Source organism: Pan paniscus, chromosome 4, assembly GCF_029289425.2.
Source record: "Pan paniscus chromosome 4, NHGRI_mPanPan1-v2.0_pri, whole genome shotgun sequence".
NCBI lineage: Eukaryota > Metazoa > Chordata > Mammalia > Primates > Hominidae > Pan > Pan paniscus.
Genome location: NC_073253.2, coordinates 32943565 through 32959573, shown reverse-complemented (window position 1 = coordinate 32959573; position 16009 = coordinate 32943565). Strand labels below are relative to the sequence as shown.

General features: G+C 42.4%; 1 long non-coding RNA gene across 1 annotated transcript in view; it reads left to right on the top strand.

Moving 5' to 3' along the window:
* LOC117980251 (uncharacterized) overlaps positions 1–16009 on the top strand; it is a 44079-nt gene that overhangs the window by 6834 nt on the left and 21236 nt on the right. Inside the window, exons 4-5 of the long non-coding RNA XR_004671493.3 lie at positions 11755–12411; positions 15716–15768. This is a non-coding gene — a long non-coding RNA (uncharacterized LOC117980251). The remainder of the gene's footprint in view (positions 1–11754; positions 12412–15715; positions 15769–16009) is intronic.

Sequence of the window (16009 nt, the reverse complement as noted above, 5' to 3'; positions counted from 1 at the left end):
CCCAGTCACGCTTTACAGTGTGACACGCTTTACAGTGCGACTCCCAAGAGTGGTTATGGGACGAGCCCCAGGGGACCCGCTGATGAACAGCAAAGACGTTGAGGGCTGGCGTGGTGACAGAGGGAACCCTCTAGACAAGTCCTGATTTTTGTTGGAAGACATTTAAAAGTCTCTTCCAGTGCAGAGAGACAAGGCCCCTGTGGGAGCCAAATTCCCTCTCAAACTCATGGTTTTGTTTCCAGGAGAAGAGGTCACTTTCAGCTTTTGTAACTTTAATTTGAAATTAAATGTGCCATTGGGACAGAAGCACTCTGTGCTGGGGCTGTCTTCATAACAAGGGTGACAGTGTGAACTCTCATGGCGCTCCACACCAGGGCCTAGCCAGGGCGACAGAGTGGTGATTCATGCCATCTGGGGCCTGCCGTGCTGTGAACTCCAGGAGGAAGCTGCGTGACTGAGAGCTTTTGTAGCTCAGGGGCTGGAGGATGAAATCTGAACCATTTCTGTTCCCTTGCCTTGTTCTCATCTGAGCCCAGGCAGTGGAAGGAGCTGAGGTCTGGGAAACAGTCGAGCAGGCTGTTTCTGGCAGACTTGTGCTAGCTTCCCACAGGACCACGGGTCTCTTTCTGCTGTCCCTGTCAGGCTGACCCCAACCCACCCAGTGTCAGGAATGTCAGACCTCCTCTCAAATTGAAAGCAACTCCTCAAACATGAATAACCGCAGGCTGAATTGGCCTTTCCCGGAAGATTCGACCTTGGCAGTTTGGGGTTTTGAATTTGGTGGTTTCTGAAAAGCACACATGCAGCTGCAGAGGAGCGGGTGGGCCTATGGCCGCTCCATGCTGAGCATCCGATCCTGCTGCCTGTGTGCTGTGGCCCGCTCCTGAGCCAAGAAGGAGAATTATTAATAGTCTATGTCTCTCCAAGAGTTGCTGGAGAGAACTAGCCATGCACTATTCTTCTGGCCTTTGCTTTAAGTTTCATATATGTTGAATTGTACAAATCTACCTCCCCACCAAATGTCCTTAGAGGGCCACAGATGGCCTTTGTTTCTTCATGATAACATTGCCTTTCTTTTTTTTTTTTTGAGACACGGTTTCATTCTGTCACCCAGGCTAGAGTGCAGTTGTGCATTCATGGCTCACCACAGCCTTGAACCCCCGGGCTCAGGTGATCCTCCCACCTCAGCCTCCCCAGTAGCTGGGACTACAGGGGCACACCACCAAGCCCCGGGTAATTTTTGAAATTTTTATAGAGACAGGATTTTACCATGTTTCCCAGGCTGGTTTTGAATTCCTGGGCTCTAGTGATTCCTCTGCCTTGGCCTCCCAAAGTGCTGGGATTACAGGCATGAGCCACCACACCCAGGTACTTGTTAAGCCTAAGAATAGAATTGCTGGCCCTCCTTCTATGTAAGCTCCCAGTCTGTCTGCAGAGGCCAGCCTTAAGGTTACTGTTTCTGCTGCTCAGATGGCCCCAAGCAGGGGGATCCCAGGTGTGATATTGGGTACATTGGTCATCCCTCTGCCTCCCACCTGGATGGAAACAGTCTGAGAGCCCCCTCTGTGGCTTGGTGCTAGGCAGGACCTTAGAACTTGTGGGTGAATTGATGGGGGAGATACACACTTACCTATGTCCTCTTTCCCAGCATCGAACTTGAATGCTGCTATTGGTGCACATTTCTGCAGACGTGTCTCTGGCTCTCAGGATGCAGAATGTTGGTAGGTCCAGTGTGGGGGATGCTAAAGGCGGTGTCATGTGCTCTGTGGATTTTTGTGGGAGTATAATGGTTCCATTTGAAGTTTTCCTGTTTGTTGCAGTAAAACCTCTCTTCAGTGTCTGTTACCTTTCTCTATATTCTTGGTGAAGGAGAGAGATAGTAATAAGGGGCCTGAATGAGGTAAGAAGAGCAGATGCTGTTCTCTGCTTCCTCCCTGCCACCAACATTCCTTCTGCCCTGTTTTTCCTGGCCATCTGTGCTCTGGGCAGTCCAAGCCTGTGAACCAGCCACACCCAGGATCTGTGGTGGAGCTCAGTCCCAGACTGTTCTGGAAGAGTCGCCCAGAGGAGCCGTGTGGTCTCCCATTCAGCAACAGAGTACGGGATGGTCTCTCTGAAGGGCAGAGGGTCTGAGCACTGTCCCCTTCATGGCATCTAAGGCTGAAATGCTGAATGATGCAATGAGAGGATTCCAGGGGAGAAAAGGAGCTGTACATGGGCTTGATTCTTCCCTCCCCAGCTGGTGGACACAGCACCGAGGTGGAGCTGGAGGGCCCTCCACTGACCCACATGCACTCCACTTTGCAGCTGTGCCCTGGGACACACTTATAATCTCAAAGTGTTATGAATTCCAACCACTGGATTCTACCCTACTTCTGACATAATCTTCTTGGGTTGATAGTAGCCTGTCTCATTACCGAATATTTCTTCTTATGGGTAGCCCTGGTTAGTCATTTTCTTTTAACTTTTTGTTTAAAGAAGACCTGTAGATATGAGCTTTTTGTCAGAGATGATCTCTCCAGGCCTGAGTCTAAACTGTTAACCCTCTCTCAGAGAATGAGTGCTGGCTCTTGAATTTCAGGCGCTTTGACATTTACTGAGGGAAAGAAGGAGAATGGAAGGAGTGAGCATAAAGCGCTGACCTGAGTGGAATGGCAGGTCGACTTGCCAGAGCCCCGAGATGATTACACTCTCCCAGCTCTAGGGCAAGCTGTCCAATTTCCCAAAAACCAATTTGACAATTGTTGAGTGACCAATTTGCTGAATTAGAAGAATTTACTAATTTACCAAATTGCTTATTTCTTTTATGCATTTCTAAAGACTTGAGCAATTGGCATGGGCTGGGTTGGCAGGGCCTGAAAGGGTTTGGAGCAATGAGTCAGAAGCAATGGTCTCTGGGAACAACCCTGTAGGTGGCGCCACTCTCCGGACAGAGAGGGGCAGTGGGTGGATGGTGGAGAGTTAGGGGAGGCTTCGCTGCAGAGATCCGAGCCTTGCTGACTCTTCAGTTCTTGTTTTTAAAGCAATCCTTATTTTTGACCATCTTTTTTTCTTAAAAGTCAGTCAGCTCACCACTTTTGGATTCTTCCTTGGCTTCCTGGCCGTACATACTTCCCATCCTCACGCTGCCTCACTTGTTTGGCTCTTCATCTCTCTCCTTCTCCTCCTTCACCCTGGAGCAACACCGGAGGCCTCTCATGTCCTCCCGTGGAGAAGGGGGAGAACAGCACAGCCCTTGCCTTACTATTTTGTTCTTACGACCCTCAGACCTTCAGGGGCTCACTTTCTCCCACAGCACTGTAACCAAAGAAAGGTTTCTTTCCTAAGAGGGATTATGGTGTCAGCTCTTCAAATACCATTAAATTTTTATTTTCTACACATAAACACATTCTTATGGTTTTGGAAAATGGAAGCAGTATAAAACCAAAATTTTTTGCATACTCAGTGTGATAGCCTTCATATATTAGGCATTCAATGAATATTTTAGTGATTAACAAATGGGTGGTTTTTATAATGAACCTCACCCTGTTATAACCAAATACTCGTGTCAGAGAAACTAGCTTGCTTTTATATCAAGATTATGGCCCTGGATTTTGATAATGCCACAGAAATATTGTCAAACGTTGTTCACTCGGCTCTGCTCTTTCCAAGTTGAGGTGAGCTAAGGGAGCCAACCAAAGTAAGGTTGGTTTCCTGCTCCTTTTCCCCCCCACTTAACCCTTTGCTTAAAAAGCTCTCCGAGGCCATAAACTACTAGGACACAACTCCCTATTAATTAGCCATTTATAACTATGTTTCTGTTGATTTTTTGGACCAATAATTAATTTGATAGGGTTATAGGAAGTCCTATGCTCCTGTAACTGAGAAGACACTGTCTAAGTGTGGGTCCAGATTGAGGAGGTCCTTTGGGGTCTGTTGCTTCTATCATTGGCCTGACCCACGCTGACTCTCAAATTCAGACCTCTCAGAAAAAGGAAGAAAGGCTTCATCCGCAGTGGGCATTAAAAAAAATCATAAACATCTATTCATGGTCTTGGAATTGAATCTTAAGGCAAAGCAGGATCTCAGGTAAGATTGACAGATGATGAACTGGCAGCCCACACCCCATTCCTGTTGATATGTTCTACCTCTTTCTATTACTGGGGTGTGATTACTTCAAAGCCAGGAAGAGCTGCAATCTAATTTTAGAAGAATGCCCTTCTTGTACACATTGGTGAGTATATATCTTAATATATGATGTATATATCTATATAATTTTAGTAGTTGTATAATAAAAATTGGGATAGGTAAACAAAAGAGAGCAGCTGAAAAGTCTACCTATAAAGGCTTCAGGTTAACATTGTTACTTATATTGCTTCTACCACAAATCTGTGGGGATGATTTTTATTTGTTGGGAAGGGTTGTCTCTGAATTTCCTGTAAAGTTTGGCATTTTAAATCTTTTTTTTGACTCTTCTCCTGTTAAATATATATCTTGGAAACTTGGCTGTTTCTGGTTCCTGAGCTTCACAGTGAACCAACAAACCAGCAGTAACTGTAATCCACCCTTAAAATTTAATCCCTTGGGACAGTCCATCTCAATGGCAGAATAAGAAACACTCTCCTGGCAGAATAAGGGTGAAGATAAGCCTATTCCTGTACTTATCTGGGAGCACATGTAGGTATGAGTAATAAGACCAAGAGCTGCCAAGGGTGAAGGAAGATGTAGGAGCCCATGGATTGCATGAGGGAAATATGGATCCTGTGAAGGGCAAGTTGGTTTCTTTGTGTGGACGACCCAGATAAAGCAATGAAAATGGATAATAAGGACAGTAAGGACAAGTGCCTTCCAAGGCATTAAGGCAAATGAGATTGTAGCATGGATACAGAAGAGAAAGGAGAAAGAGAAAAAGTAGATGGAAAAGTAAATGACTCAAACCTTCCATTACTGAAAGTTCCAAATGTTTCTTTAATGGCAATCACCAGATTGTAGGCCTTCATTTTTCACCGGTCAGCATTCCCTCATCTTCTTTCTGTTCATAACAAAAGTGAGTTCCTCTTCTGACCACTAGAGGTCTCTAGAGAATCACGGATCAACATCTGAAGCCTCATACCCTCTTGCTATCAGCCACTCTAGGAGGTGGAAATGTTTATTTTTCCAACATGAATAGTCAGTCACATAGTCACAAGAGATCCGAGGCCTGAGTCTTAAATTTCTAAAAATTAAAAAATGCATATAGCTGCTTCAGTGGGTAGCTGCCTACTCAACTTCAAGCTGGCACTGACCATCATCCCTCAAATATGTCCCTTGCTATTTTGATGGTAGAAATTCTGCTATTACACAGAATAACAGCACTGCTTCTACTAAAAAGGCAAATGCTGTGGAAGCCTAATTTATACAATCATAATGAGTTATTTACACAATAGTATGAGTGACTCCGTTGGGCCTTTGCCATTGTGATTACGAAGGATGACAGATCAGGGTTGGTGGGGAGACGAGGAGGGCAATGAAAGAGGAGGTGAAGACAAACTTGATCTACTTCACACCATTGCAGAGGTCTGACCCCAGGTCCTCTTCCAACTTCCTGCCCCTCAGTAAGTGCTGCGGGTGTGTAACCCAACTCTGGGGTCAAGTGAACAAACTGCCCTCAACTTCCTTAAGCCTTCCTGTTCAAGACGATGACTTCCAGACTTTACTGGGACACTGATATTATCACCTCTGGAGTCCTTGATGTGACTCTCTTCCTGGTCATATGGACTGTAGCTATTTTAGGTGTGTCCAACATGTTTGATAGTGCCGGTGATGACAAGTGTACATTTCAACATTCCATTATTTAGAACACGCATGTAATTACTTGTAATGAATCACTGATGACGTCTGGAGAACAATGAAGTCCTCTTTTAATGTTTGGATGATTAGCTATCGGAAATTTTTACTTTGATGGTCTTTCATTTTTATCTCAAGGATTTTGGATATTATTTCCTGTTGCACTCTGATGTACATTAATTTTTCCTACATTTATCCGTCCATCAAACATTTATTGAGAGTCTATTAATTTCCTCTTACACTGAAGGCTCTATAAATATGAGGATGAATAGGAAGAATAGGGCAGGGTTCTCAAGAAGTTCATCAGTTGATAGGAGGGCCAGATATGTTGAGGCAGTTACGAAGTGCATGATAAATAGAGAAGTATGAAGTGCATTGGGACTAGGAAAAAAATAAAGAAATACTTCTAGAAAAATAAAGTTCATTTTCTCAGCTTGTTTGAAAGCCATCATCTGTTGTTGTTATTATTTTTCATCAGGGGACAGTAGTCTGATAATTCACCTTGATGCCTTTGGTATTTTTTTAATTGCTTTTAGCTGTTTTAAAAGGTGCTTACCACAGGGTTGAAGGGTAGAGTATATGTAAGGCAATGTGGCTAGAGCCTACTGGTATAACCCATTCCAAAGGAGTGACCTCTCATCTGGTCAAAGGAAGACCAGTGGCCAGTAGGGTTGCCCGTGTTTTCACAGTGGATATCCTGGAGCTCCTGAAGTTGGTACTGCTGGAACACAGAACATTCCCTACTGAAGAGAATGTTATAAAGTGCATATGTTCTTTCTTTCTGCAATTTTCAAGGATTGTGCACATCTCTCAGTAACCTAGCCTTCTTTTGAAGCCTTGCTTACAAGACAGAAAATTAGGTGAGTGGCTGAGATTTAGAAGTGCATATCTACCAAGGGGGAGAGAATAAACTGTCTTTTGAGCAGAGAGGTGGGGCGAAAGCTCACCGACTTCCTGGGTCCAGTATTCTCGGGAGGCCATCTCTTCTGCTGAGGATGGCTTCCTGCAATGGGCTGTGGGTTTGTTTTATCTCTGACCCAAAATAGCATTTGTATTCAGTTCTCTCAATGGAGAGAGTGGAGAGAGCAAATTTCATTTCTTCGTTGTGTAAAAGGACACATGTATTTATAATGAACAACTCCATTTGGCTTTTTACCTTTAGGTGGGCATAGACTTCAATTGATGCCAGATCCTCCTTTTTCCTTGGAGAATCATGCTTGTACTTTCTTAAATTACATTTATCTACCCTTCTGCATTTTCTTTACTCTGATATTCTTTTTGGAAACTTTCTTTTTTTCAAACCTCCAAACCACAAAGTGAAACAACAGGGAACATGTCCTTACAACTGGGAAGTCAACATGACAGACATGTTTGGATGTCTGTTATATAGCTTGCTGTAGACCCAACTATTAATAAATAACTGAACGTGGCCGGGCGCGGTGGCTCACGCCTGTAATCCCAGCACTTTGGCAGGCTGAGTCGGGTGGATGATGAGGTCAAGAGATCGAGACCCTTCTGGACAACATGGTGAAACCCCGTCTCTACTAAAAATACAAAAATTAGCTGGGTGTGGTGGTGCGTGCCTGGTTCAAGAGATTCTTGAACCAGGGAGTTGGAGGTTGCAGTGAGCTGAGATCGTGCCACTGCACTCCAGTCTGGTGACAGAGCGAGAGACTGTCTCAAAAAAAAAAAAAATTGAATGTATATGAAGACTATAAGTAGGAAACTTACCCACCAAGAATTAAAAAAGAATGAAAAGTCTTTCTGAATCCAAGCTTTAACTTATTTTCAAAGCACTAATGTAGGCCAGTTGACATTTGTCACATGCAAGATGTATTAGGCATTGCGAGACCAGATTATGGAGAATGTGGGAAGCTAAGACTGACAGTTTCCAGGTTAGCATCTTCATGTTCCCTGAACAGAGGAAGGGATGTTGAGGTTGTCATGACATCACTCACAGAAGGCTCTTGCATCACTCTCCTCGTCTCCCCTTTCATTACTAGTAAGACTTAGAATCCCAGAGGCCTTTTGTTTGCTTTTCTGCTTCTATGCTTCAGGGGACCTGGTACCGTGTAGTCATTAAATGAATGCCCAATAAGGCCCAAAGCCTGGAATCATATTTGCATCCTGTTGACATATATTTACATAGGTTGCTATCATTATCTGTTTTTGATCACCCTAAAGGGGCTTTGGAAACACAAGTATTATACATCATCATTTTTGAGGAACAATATCTTTCTTTGATGTCTTTGAATTTGGAGGTCTTAGAACCAACTTGTTATGGGTGAAAATTGCAAAACCTAGGTGTGGGGTTGGGGGGAAGTTGGAGAACAGAACAATGCTGTTGACAACTTGATATTCCAAGAGCAGAGAAAGCTATTTCAGGATATGTTTTCTCGTTTTGGACATCAAATGCCTATCCAAGTTCTGGAAAATGTGGCTCAAGGGTTGCATGGGTCCTGGGCAGCTCTTGATCTGAAGTCCCTCATCCTGGCCTTTGATCTCCCACTCCTTTACTGTTGCCAGGATGGAGGGTGATGGAGTTGAGTTCACATCAGCATTTGAAGTAATGCGGTCCTCATACTGTCTTCTGCTCGAGTTTACTCAGGTTCATTACAGGGGTGGGGTTAGAGGGCCATTTGTCTTGGGCCTCAGATTGAAGAAGGGCCTCAAAGCTGAACTTTAAAATCTTTCTCCAAAACATGGTGTGCATATGGTTATTAAAATTATTATTGGGACAAAAACACTTATTTGCTAAATGTAAATGTATGAAAAATACCATAATTTTTGTAGCAGTATTTTAACACATTTTAAAAAATATATTAGAAGTGTCCAAATGTGGAATTGACTCAGATGTCTCAGCTTCTGAGAAGCTCAGAATCTACCACCAAACAGCAGCCAACGTATGAGGTCCCTTGGGCTTTCGTCCCATGCCAAATGACCCAGCTGATAGAGCCTAAGAACAGATTAGATTCCCTACAGATCCTGATCTTTGAGTATGTACTTCAAAGTGGGGTTTTTAACATCAGTTTTTAAACTTTGCTCTGCATGCTTGTAGGACACTAGCATTTTTTGACTTATAAGAATTAATATTTTACCCATTGAAAAAGTACCCCTACTGGGCGACATTTTTAACTATTTAAATTGGGAGAAAAAAGCTGAAATACCCAGAGTTCATGGAGAAAAAAAGTGAAATAGGGTCTGCCAATATCTGTCAGTACTCCGTAGGAACAAAGCAGTGGAAATGAAACTCAGTGTTTGGGCTGTGCATGTGTGCGTGTGTGTCTTTGTGCAGTTGGCAGATCAACCCTAAACAGGCCTTGTGTGGCTGAGGCTCATGCATTCACAAATCCAGGTGGTGGCCTCCATTTGCAAAAAATTTCTTTGTTTTGCCATTCTCTGGGCAGAAAGTACTGCCAATAATATATGAGTAATATCTGGGGCTCATTTCCATTTGGATGTGGAGACTTAGGTCTCTAAAACTTTCCAAAAAAAATGTCCGATTGGGCCAGTAGGGAAAGCCATGATGCAACCTTAGTGGACTCATTTATGCTTTGATTGCCATTTCCTGTAGATATCCGTGTTTATACATTACGAGGCATAATGTGCTTCATCTTATTATGTGCTATTATTTTAATTTTTCCAATGATAAAATAATGCATGCTTTTTTGTAGAAAATTTGGAGAAATGTATCCTATATAGAAGCTTAAAGGAAGTATGTATAATCTCAGCAAGCAGTCTTATCTCATGCTGACTTAATTCTAAAAGAAATTTTGGTAATTTTTGTTAATTCTTTGTTAAATCTATGCAAATCATTCCATTGAAAATAATAATGACAGAAACATCAGAGTTTCAGTTTGATCATCAAAACCTGTTTACTGTGAACCTAAAATACAACAGGGACCCGTTGGGATGCATCTAAATTCCAAGGTCACGTGGATACGTCCTCATATCTTTTGTTTCTGTTTTAAAATGACAGTGATGGTAAATATTTATTGTTGACTGTGTATCATTGCCCTACATTTTTTATGTGAATCAACTATTTTAATAATTACAAGAATCTTAAAGGAAAGTGCCATTGGTAGAGTCCCATTTTACAGATGGAAAAATTGAGATGAAAAAGATTAAGTAACTTGGCCAAGGTTACAGGCAACTATGCAGTAGAGGTGAGTCAGCCCGTCTTCCAGAAACCCTGAGCATCTTCCCTTCTAAACTTGAAAGTGTTTAGTTTCTTCAACTAAGGGCATAACCGGGTCAGTCAGGATGTATTTGAGCACATGAAAGGGCAGCAAAACACATCTCTTTGCTTTGATTTCTGTAGAAACATGTCCCCTGTGTTAAGTGGTGACAAGCCGCGTGGGGGTTTTGCTCAGGCGACAGGCTGGAAATGCAAGTGTGGCAGGCGGGTTTGTGAGATCACATCCGAAGCTGGCTGGACTCAGTTCAGTCCTTTGGAGTGTTGATTCAGATGACGGGGGGAAGAGGCGAACCCCTCTTCTTTGGCTTAGAAGATTACGGATCTGTAACTTCAAAAGCTGTTTGCAATTTTATATTCGCGTCTCGCTGCCAAGGTGCTTGTCTTATCTGCACTCTGTTGGCTGGGGCCCTTGTGAGTAAGCTGGGCGGTTTCCTCCTGCATTTGGAAGGAAGTTGCAGGGGCAAAAAGGGGGTGGGTGGTGGAGAGGTGAGTGTGGCTGAGAGGATGACACCAGCGGAAACAAGGGAAATAGTCTGGGAGGAGGGCCAGACGAGCAGGGTGTGTCAGAGTGAACTCAGGGAGAGGAGAGGAAAGGCCCTTTCCTAGTCTGTGCTGATCTGGGAGGACACACCATCTAAACAGGAAGAGCACAGAACAGAGATTCATCAGACAGACCTGCTTGGGGTTCTTGCTTGCTGGTTTTAAGGCTTTGTGACCTTGGTCAATTTACTAAACCTCTTTGGCCCACCTTCCCCTTCTGTACTGTTTGCTGTATGGTCTGTTTTTTGCTAAGCTCAGGTGGTAATGTTGCCCTCAATACTCCATGCCCAGCTTGTTACAGAAGGAAGAATGCTGGTCTAGGAGACAGGAGATCTGGGTGGATTTTCTGTCCTTACTCTTCATCAGCTCTCTAACCCTGGGCAAGACTAAGAACTAATGTGACCCCCAGTTTCTTAATCTGTCAAGTGGGTATAATAATACATACCCTTTTAACTTCACAAGGTTTCTGGGATGCTCAAAGGAGATCAGGTGTTTGAAAAGATTTTGTAAACCTAAAAGGATTATACGTTGAGCTGTTCTAGATGCTGGGTGAAAGGTGCGACTGAACACACAGTACTGGTGGACTGCTAGGTTCTCACTCAGGGATGGCAGAAAGATTTCAGTTTGTGAGCCAGCCACTCTCATTGACTGGGAGTGGCTGCCTGGACCTCCTGAGCTTTGGCTGCATTCTGAGGGAAAGAGTGCTCATGTTGATTATTAATGTCTGTCATGGTCAAAGGGGTAAGAGAAGTGGTTCTTGGATTGTGTGTTTGCTCTTTCTGCTCCCGCCTAGTGATTTCTAAATTCGGTTGCTCATTTAGATTCTCCTGGTAAAAATGCCCCATCAGGCAGATTTCCCATTTCATAGGCCTGGATGTGACCTGGGGTGAAGGCAAGGAATCTTCATTTTTTAAATAAAGCTTTCCTTGCTGGTTATTTTGATAGTTGTGCAGGTGTGGAGAGGTGGAGCAGGCATCGAGTCACATGGGAGCTCCGGGTGAGTCTCATGGAGCTCTGAGCATTGGAAGAATGGAGCACAGAAGAGTTAAGCAACTTTTCTAGACATGGTCGTAAGTTTAAGAAATGTAGATCAGGCCTGTGGTTTCTAGTAGGTTGCCTAACTCTTTCTTCATTAAACAAATGGGTTGTATTGTCTGTTATGATGATTCTCCCACTGGCTTCAGGCCTGATTATTTTTCCTTGTGGTTCAGACAGCTGCTCCAAAAGAGTCAGATGCTGAGATCCATTGTCCACCCTGGCTCCTGCTCTGAATCGACATCAGTTTGCAACTAGTAGTTTCATAAATCAAGAAAAAGAAGAAAGGTAAATTAATGACTGTGTTAACTAGAGGGGCTCTGAATTTCTGCTTTACATGTATCATTTTGAATTTCACTTTTATTATAATGAACTTGCAAACACAGCATTGCAATAGTATATGCACCTCCCAAAGATGCTGGGAAACAGCTGATATTTCATCATTTGAGGACAGTTTGTGCCTGCAAGTGGCAGAGGTGCAGGAGGAGACAAATAAAAGGGATGCCTACATCCTATTTCCGTGAATTTCTGTCCTCTGAGCTGAAAGACAATTGACAAGTTGGCTGATAAGACCTTGAAGAAAGAAGATATTTTAAAACTTTAATTGAAAATCCCCATTCCTTCTCATTCAAGAAGCAAAAGAAGAAACTATAATGATGGACACTCTGGTGCTAGTATCAGTCATTTTGATCACAAGACGTGGACCAGCCCACCTTGGAGCTCACTGTGGTGGTGGCCTGGTCCTAGTGCAAGTCCTAATGGAGCTCTTGGAACTGGCTGTAGCCTTTGCTGAGCAGGAGCAACTATGTCTCTGGTTCTTAAGGATTGAAAAGGTAAGGTTGCAGTTCTGGATGCTGGCATTACTTCAGGGCAACACACACACACACATACACACACACACACACACACACACTCAGTACTGTAAGTCATCCTTTCTCTCGTATGGGAAGATGTGTACTTTTTTTTTTTTTTTTCTTGAGATGAAGCCAAACTGAAGAAAAAAGAACAGAAAAAAGAATCACAGGCCCACAGCTTACATGTCATTCATACAGGCAGGATTCAGGGCCTCAGCTTCTGCCAAAAGAAAAAGACATTCTACACCCCTATTTCTTAATAATAAATAACGATTTCTACAGCAGCAAATGCTTTTAACTCTGCCCCCATCTCTGCTCTATGAGCCTTGAAAGCATTGCAGTTTGAGACCTGCGAGTTGGACCTTTGTCTGCCTGTACTTTCTGAGAACTCATATAAGAATGAAAACACACACATACACACACACACACACAAACAAACACAAAAAACAACAAACACCAAAGCATTCTGACATGAAACTCTGGCGCCCATTTCTCTGAGGCAGTACATCATTTTAAAGCTTTTAATTTCTAGAGTAAGGAGTACATTAGTTGTGCCAAATGAATATTCAAATTGCAGATACTCCAGGATTTATGCTGATTCTAACTTTGAGGGTTGTACTTTTGAGTTTAATTTTGTCTTGTTTTAAGCATGGGAGTGACGGGAAATACAGGAGTGCACAAGTAGGCAAAAGGGCAGGCATGATTGATGGCCATAGAAAGTCCTGACAAATTTGTAGTCAATATTGTTTGTCTAGAGAGGCTTGTGTGACAAAAGAAGTGTCAGCAGCCACTGAAGTCTCATTCTTCAGGACCCAGCCTCTGAGTTAGAATAGGGGGCTTGAGTGAAATGCCTGTCACGCTTAATTGGAAAAATCACTCCAGATGAGTGAGAGAGGCTGACAGTTATGCATTACAGAGAGAATTTAGTGTGTCTTACAAGGCTGATACAGGCACCAAAAGTGACTGGCTTTAGCTTTTCCCTATTAGGAAGGCCACTAGAAGGATAAAACCCAAGAAAAGAAGCTACTTCTTGCTTCAGATTCACAAGTACTTGTAAAAGACTTCCACCTTCATTACTTTCATTGTCACTCCGGTCTTTACCTCAATTCCTTTTTTTTTCTTAGGTTTTCATTCTGTCCTTGCTTTCTTAAATACCAGGGACAATTTCACTGGGCATACAGTGGAGAAAGGGAAACCATAGACTCTTACTCATTCTCTCTCTGTCTCACTCTTTCTCTATCTCTCTCTCTGTCTCTCTCTCTGAGTGTGAATGTTTGCCTGTCTTTGTGGAATTGGTAATGAACATTTCCAGCCATTACTTCCAGTGCACAAAGGCTAAACTCACTTTGTCATTTGATAATTTGTTTATCTGTCAGCATCTCTCACTGACAGCATCTCTCATCTGTCAGCCTGAAATGATGAGGCTTTGGGAGAGCTGTGGTTTCTCATCCAGGTGAAGTCTGAGAGCCTATGGTTCTATAAGGGCTAGAGAGTTTGAGAGCGGAGATGGATAACTTGTTCTCTGAGTCCTGGGAGCCCGCTGTTTCAGGGCTAGCACCACCAACATTTGGATGCGTGGGTGCAATTTGGTCATGGGTCTCTTCAGTTTAATTTTCATCTTCCTGTTGGGTGTCTCAGCATTTGTCTCTGTGATCGCATAGATTTTTGAGAGGCTGAGGACAGCTGCTTTGCCTTGAAGCTTCTGAGCCTGTTTGGCCTCCAAGACTTCAGCCACCAAGTTGTTACACAGCAGTGCTTCCTTTGTGTTGTCCCTTGGTGATATGTTGGGGTTGGTGGCATTTATGAAAAGGATGTGGCCTTAAAGACTGCTTAATTCCAAACTTGCATAATTCAGGCCATATCCTGAACTCAGTTTTACTGTTCATTTGGCCTGCCAGCCTTAAAATTCTTTGATCCTCAGAAAGAATTTAAATTTGAGGCACTTACATTACTTCACATTTTGAGTGTGAAGAGACTATATGAATTTTTCATGTTACACTATTTCGAATTTGTGTAAAATATGGCCATGTTAGAATAGTCTATTGGGGTTTATGACTGTTAACTCTTACAATTCTTAAAAGTATAATCTAATTCATGGAGCTAAGTTCCTAAATCCTACTCATAGAAATGTGAGTGTAAATCTTTTGTAGATGAGTGGGTAAGCTAACAAGACTTGGAAAGTATTTTGAGGTAAATGTTAGGGCTATTATTAATATCTTTATATGGCACAGCCTGAAATGCCTCAGTAACAAATTAATTTAATTGAATTCAATAAAGATTTATTTAGTACCTACCAAGGGCCAGCCCAGCAGAATAGTAGACATTGGAGCTACCACATGGATCAGGAATTGAAGTCAGTGAATTGAACTCGAGGACCCAAGAATGGTAAACTCAAGCCAGCCATGTGTGACCTTTAACATTGCAGAATGTATTTATCTTACTCTCTTGCCTTTTAAACTTATTCTTTCATGAAGAAACACATAACACTGCCAGCTGAAGTGAGGAGAAATGTAAAAGTATTTCAGACATTTTTGAGAATGCCCAGCGACAGCATGGAAAGTCTCTATGAATTTTTTTGTTCAAGTTTTAAGCATAACACTTTTAATTTTCACTGTTGAGGCTCCATGCCACTTCCTAGCTGTGTGTCTTTGAGCAAGTCATTTAACCTGTCTGTGCCTTCATTTTCCCTTCTGTTAAAAATGAAGAAAATAAAAGTGACTATCGCTAAGGGTTGTTTCAGGGATTAAGTGAGTTCACATTTGTTAAACTCTCAGAACATCCTGACATATTCTAAATATATGGTACACTACTTTTGATAAATAATATCTTTAAAAAATGTCCTCATCTTTTTTTTTTTGTTTTATTTATGTATAGTATGCTTACACAATGGGATCTTTGTCTATGATATTGAAGACTTTCAATGGCAGCTCATTGTCCAGAATGGCAGACATTCTGGTCATTGTCCAGAAAGTTTTAGAAGGTGGAATTTAATGTATTCTGAATACAGAACTCAATCCAGATATCAAAGTGCCTTGGTGAGATTTACTTCTCTGGTTAAAGTATGATGCAGGTAAAGTTCCAATCCTGATTAATGCAGTTGTGGTCAAAGTTTAATTATATTTTGGAAATGTAGTATTTAAGTGGCATCTATCACTTAAATACTATCATAAATGCTGAGCCCCATGGTGGTATTGATGGACCTGAAAATATATGTTTTTTCAAGTGCTTTTACAAGTGAAAAAATGTAGCTAAAATGTTATTTCTCTATTCTATTTAAAATTAGGTTTCTTGGAAGAGCTTTCATTTTCTGAAATAAACATCCCCTTGAGCCTGGTGGTATGTATAAATATGGATTCACGAAATGTGGATTTGCTTAAAAACAAGATATGCCCAACGAACTTTGCTTCCTTTTTTGATAGAGTGGGGAGACTGCTGGGGAGGGGAAATTCCACAGACAAAATGTGTCTGGATTTCAGGAAGACGTTTGATAGAGTCTCTTATGACGTCCTTGTGGGAAAGATGAAGGTACACGAGCAGAGTGACAGTGAAGCTAGGAGGCTTCGTGGCCAGTTGGAGA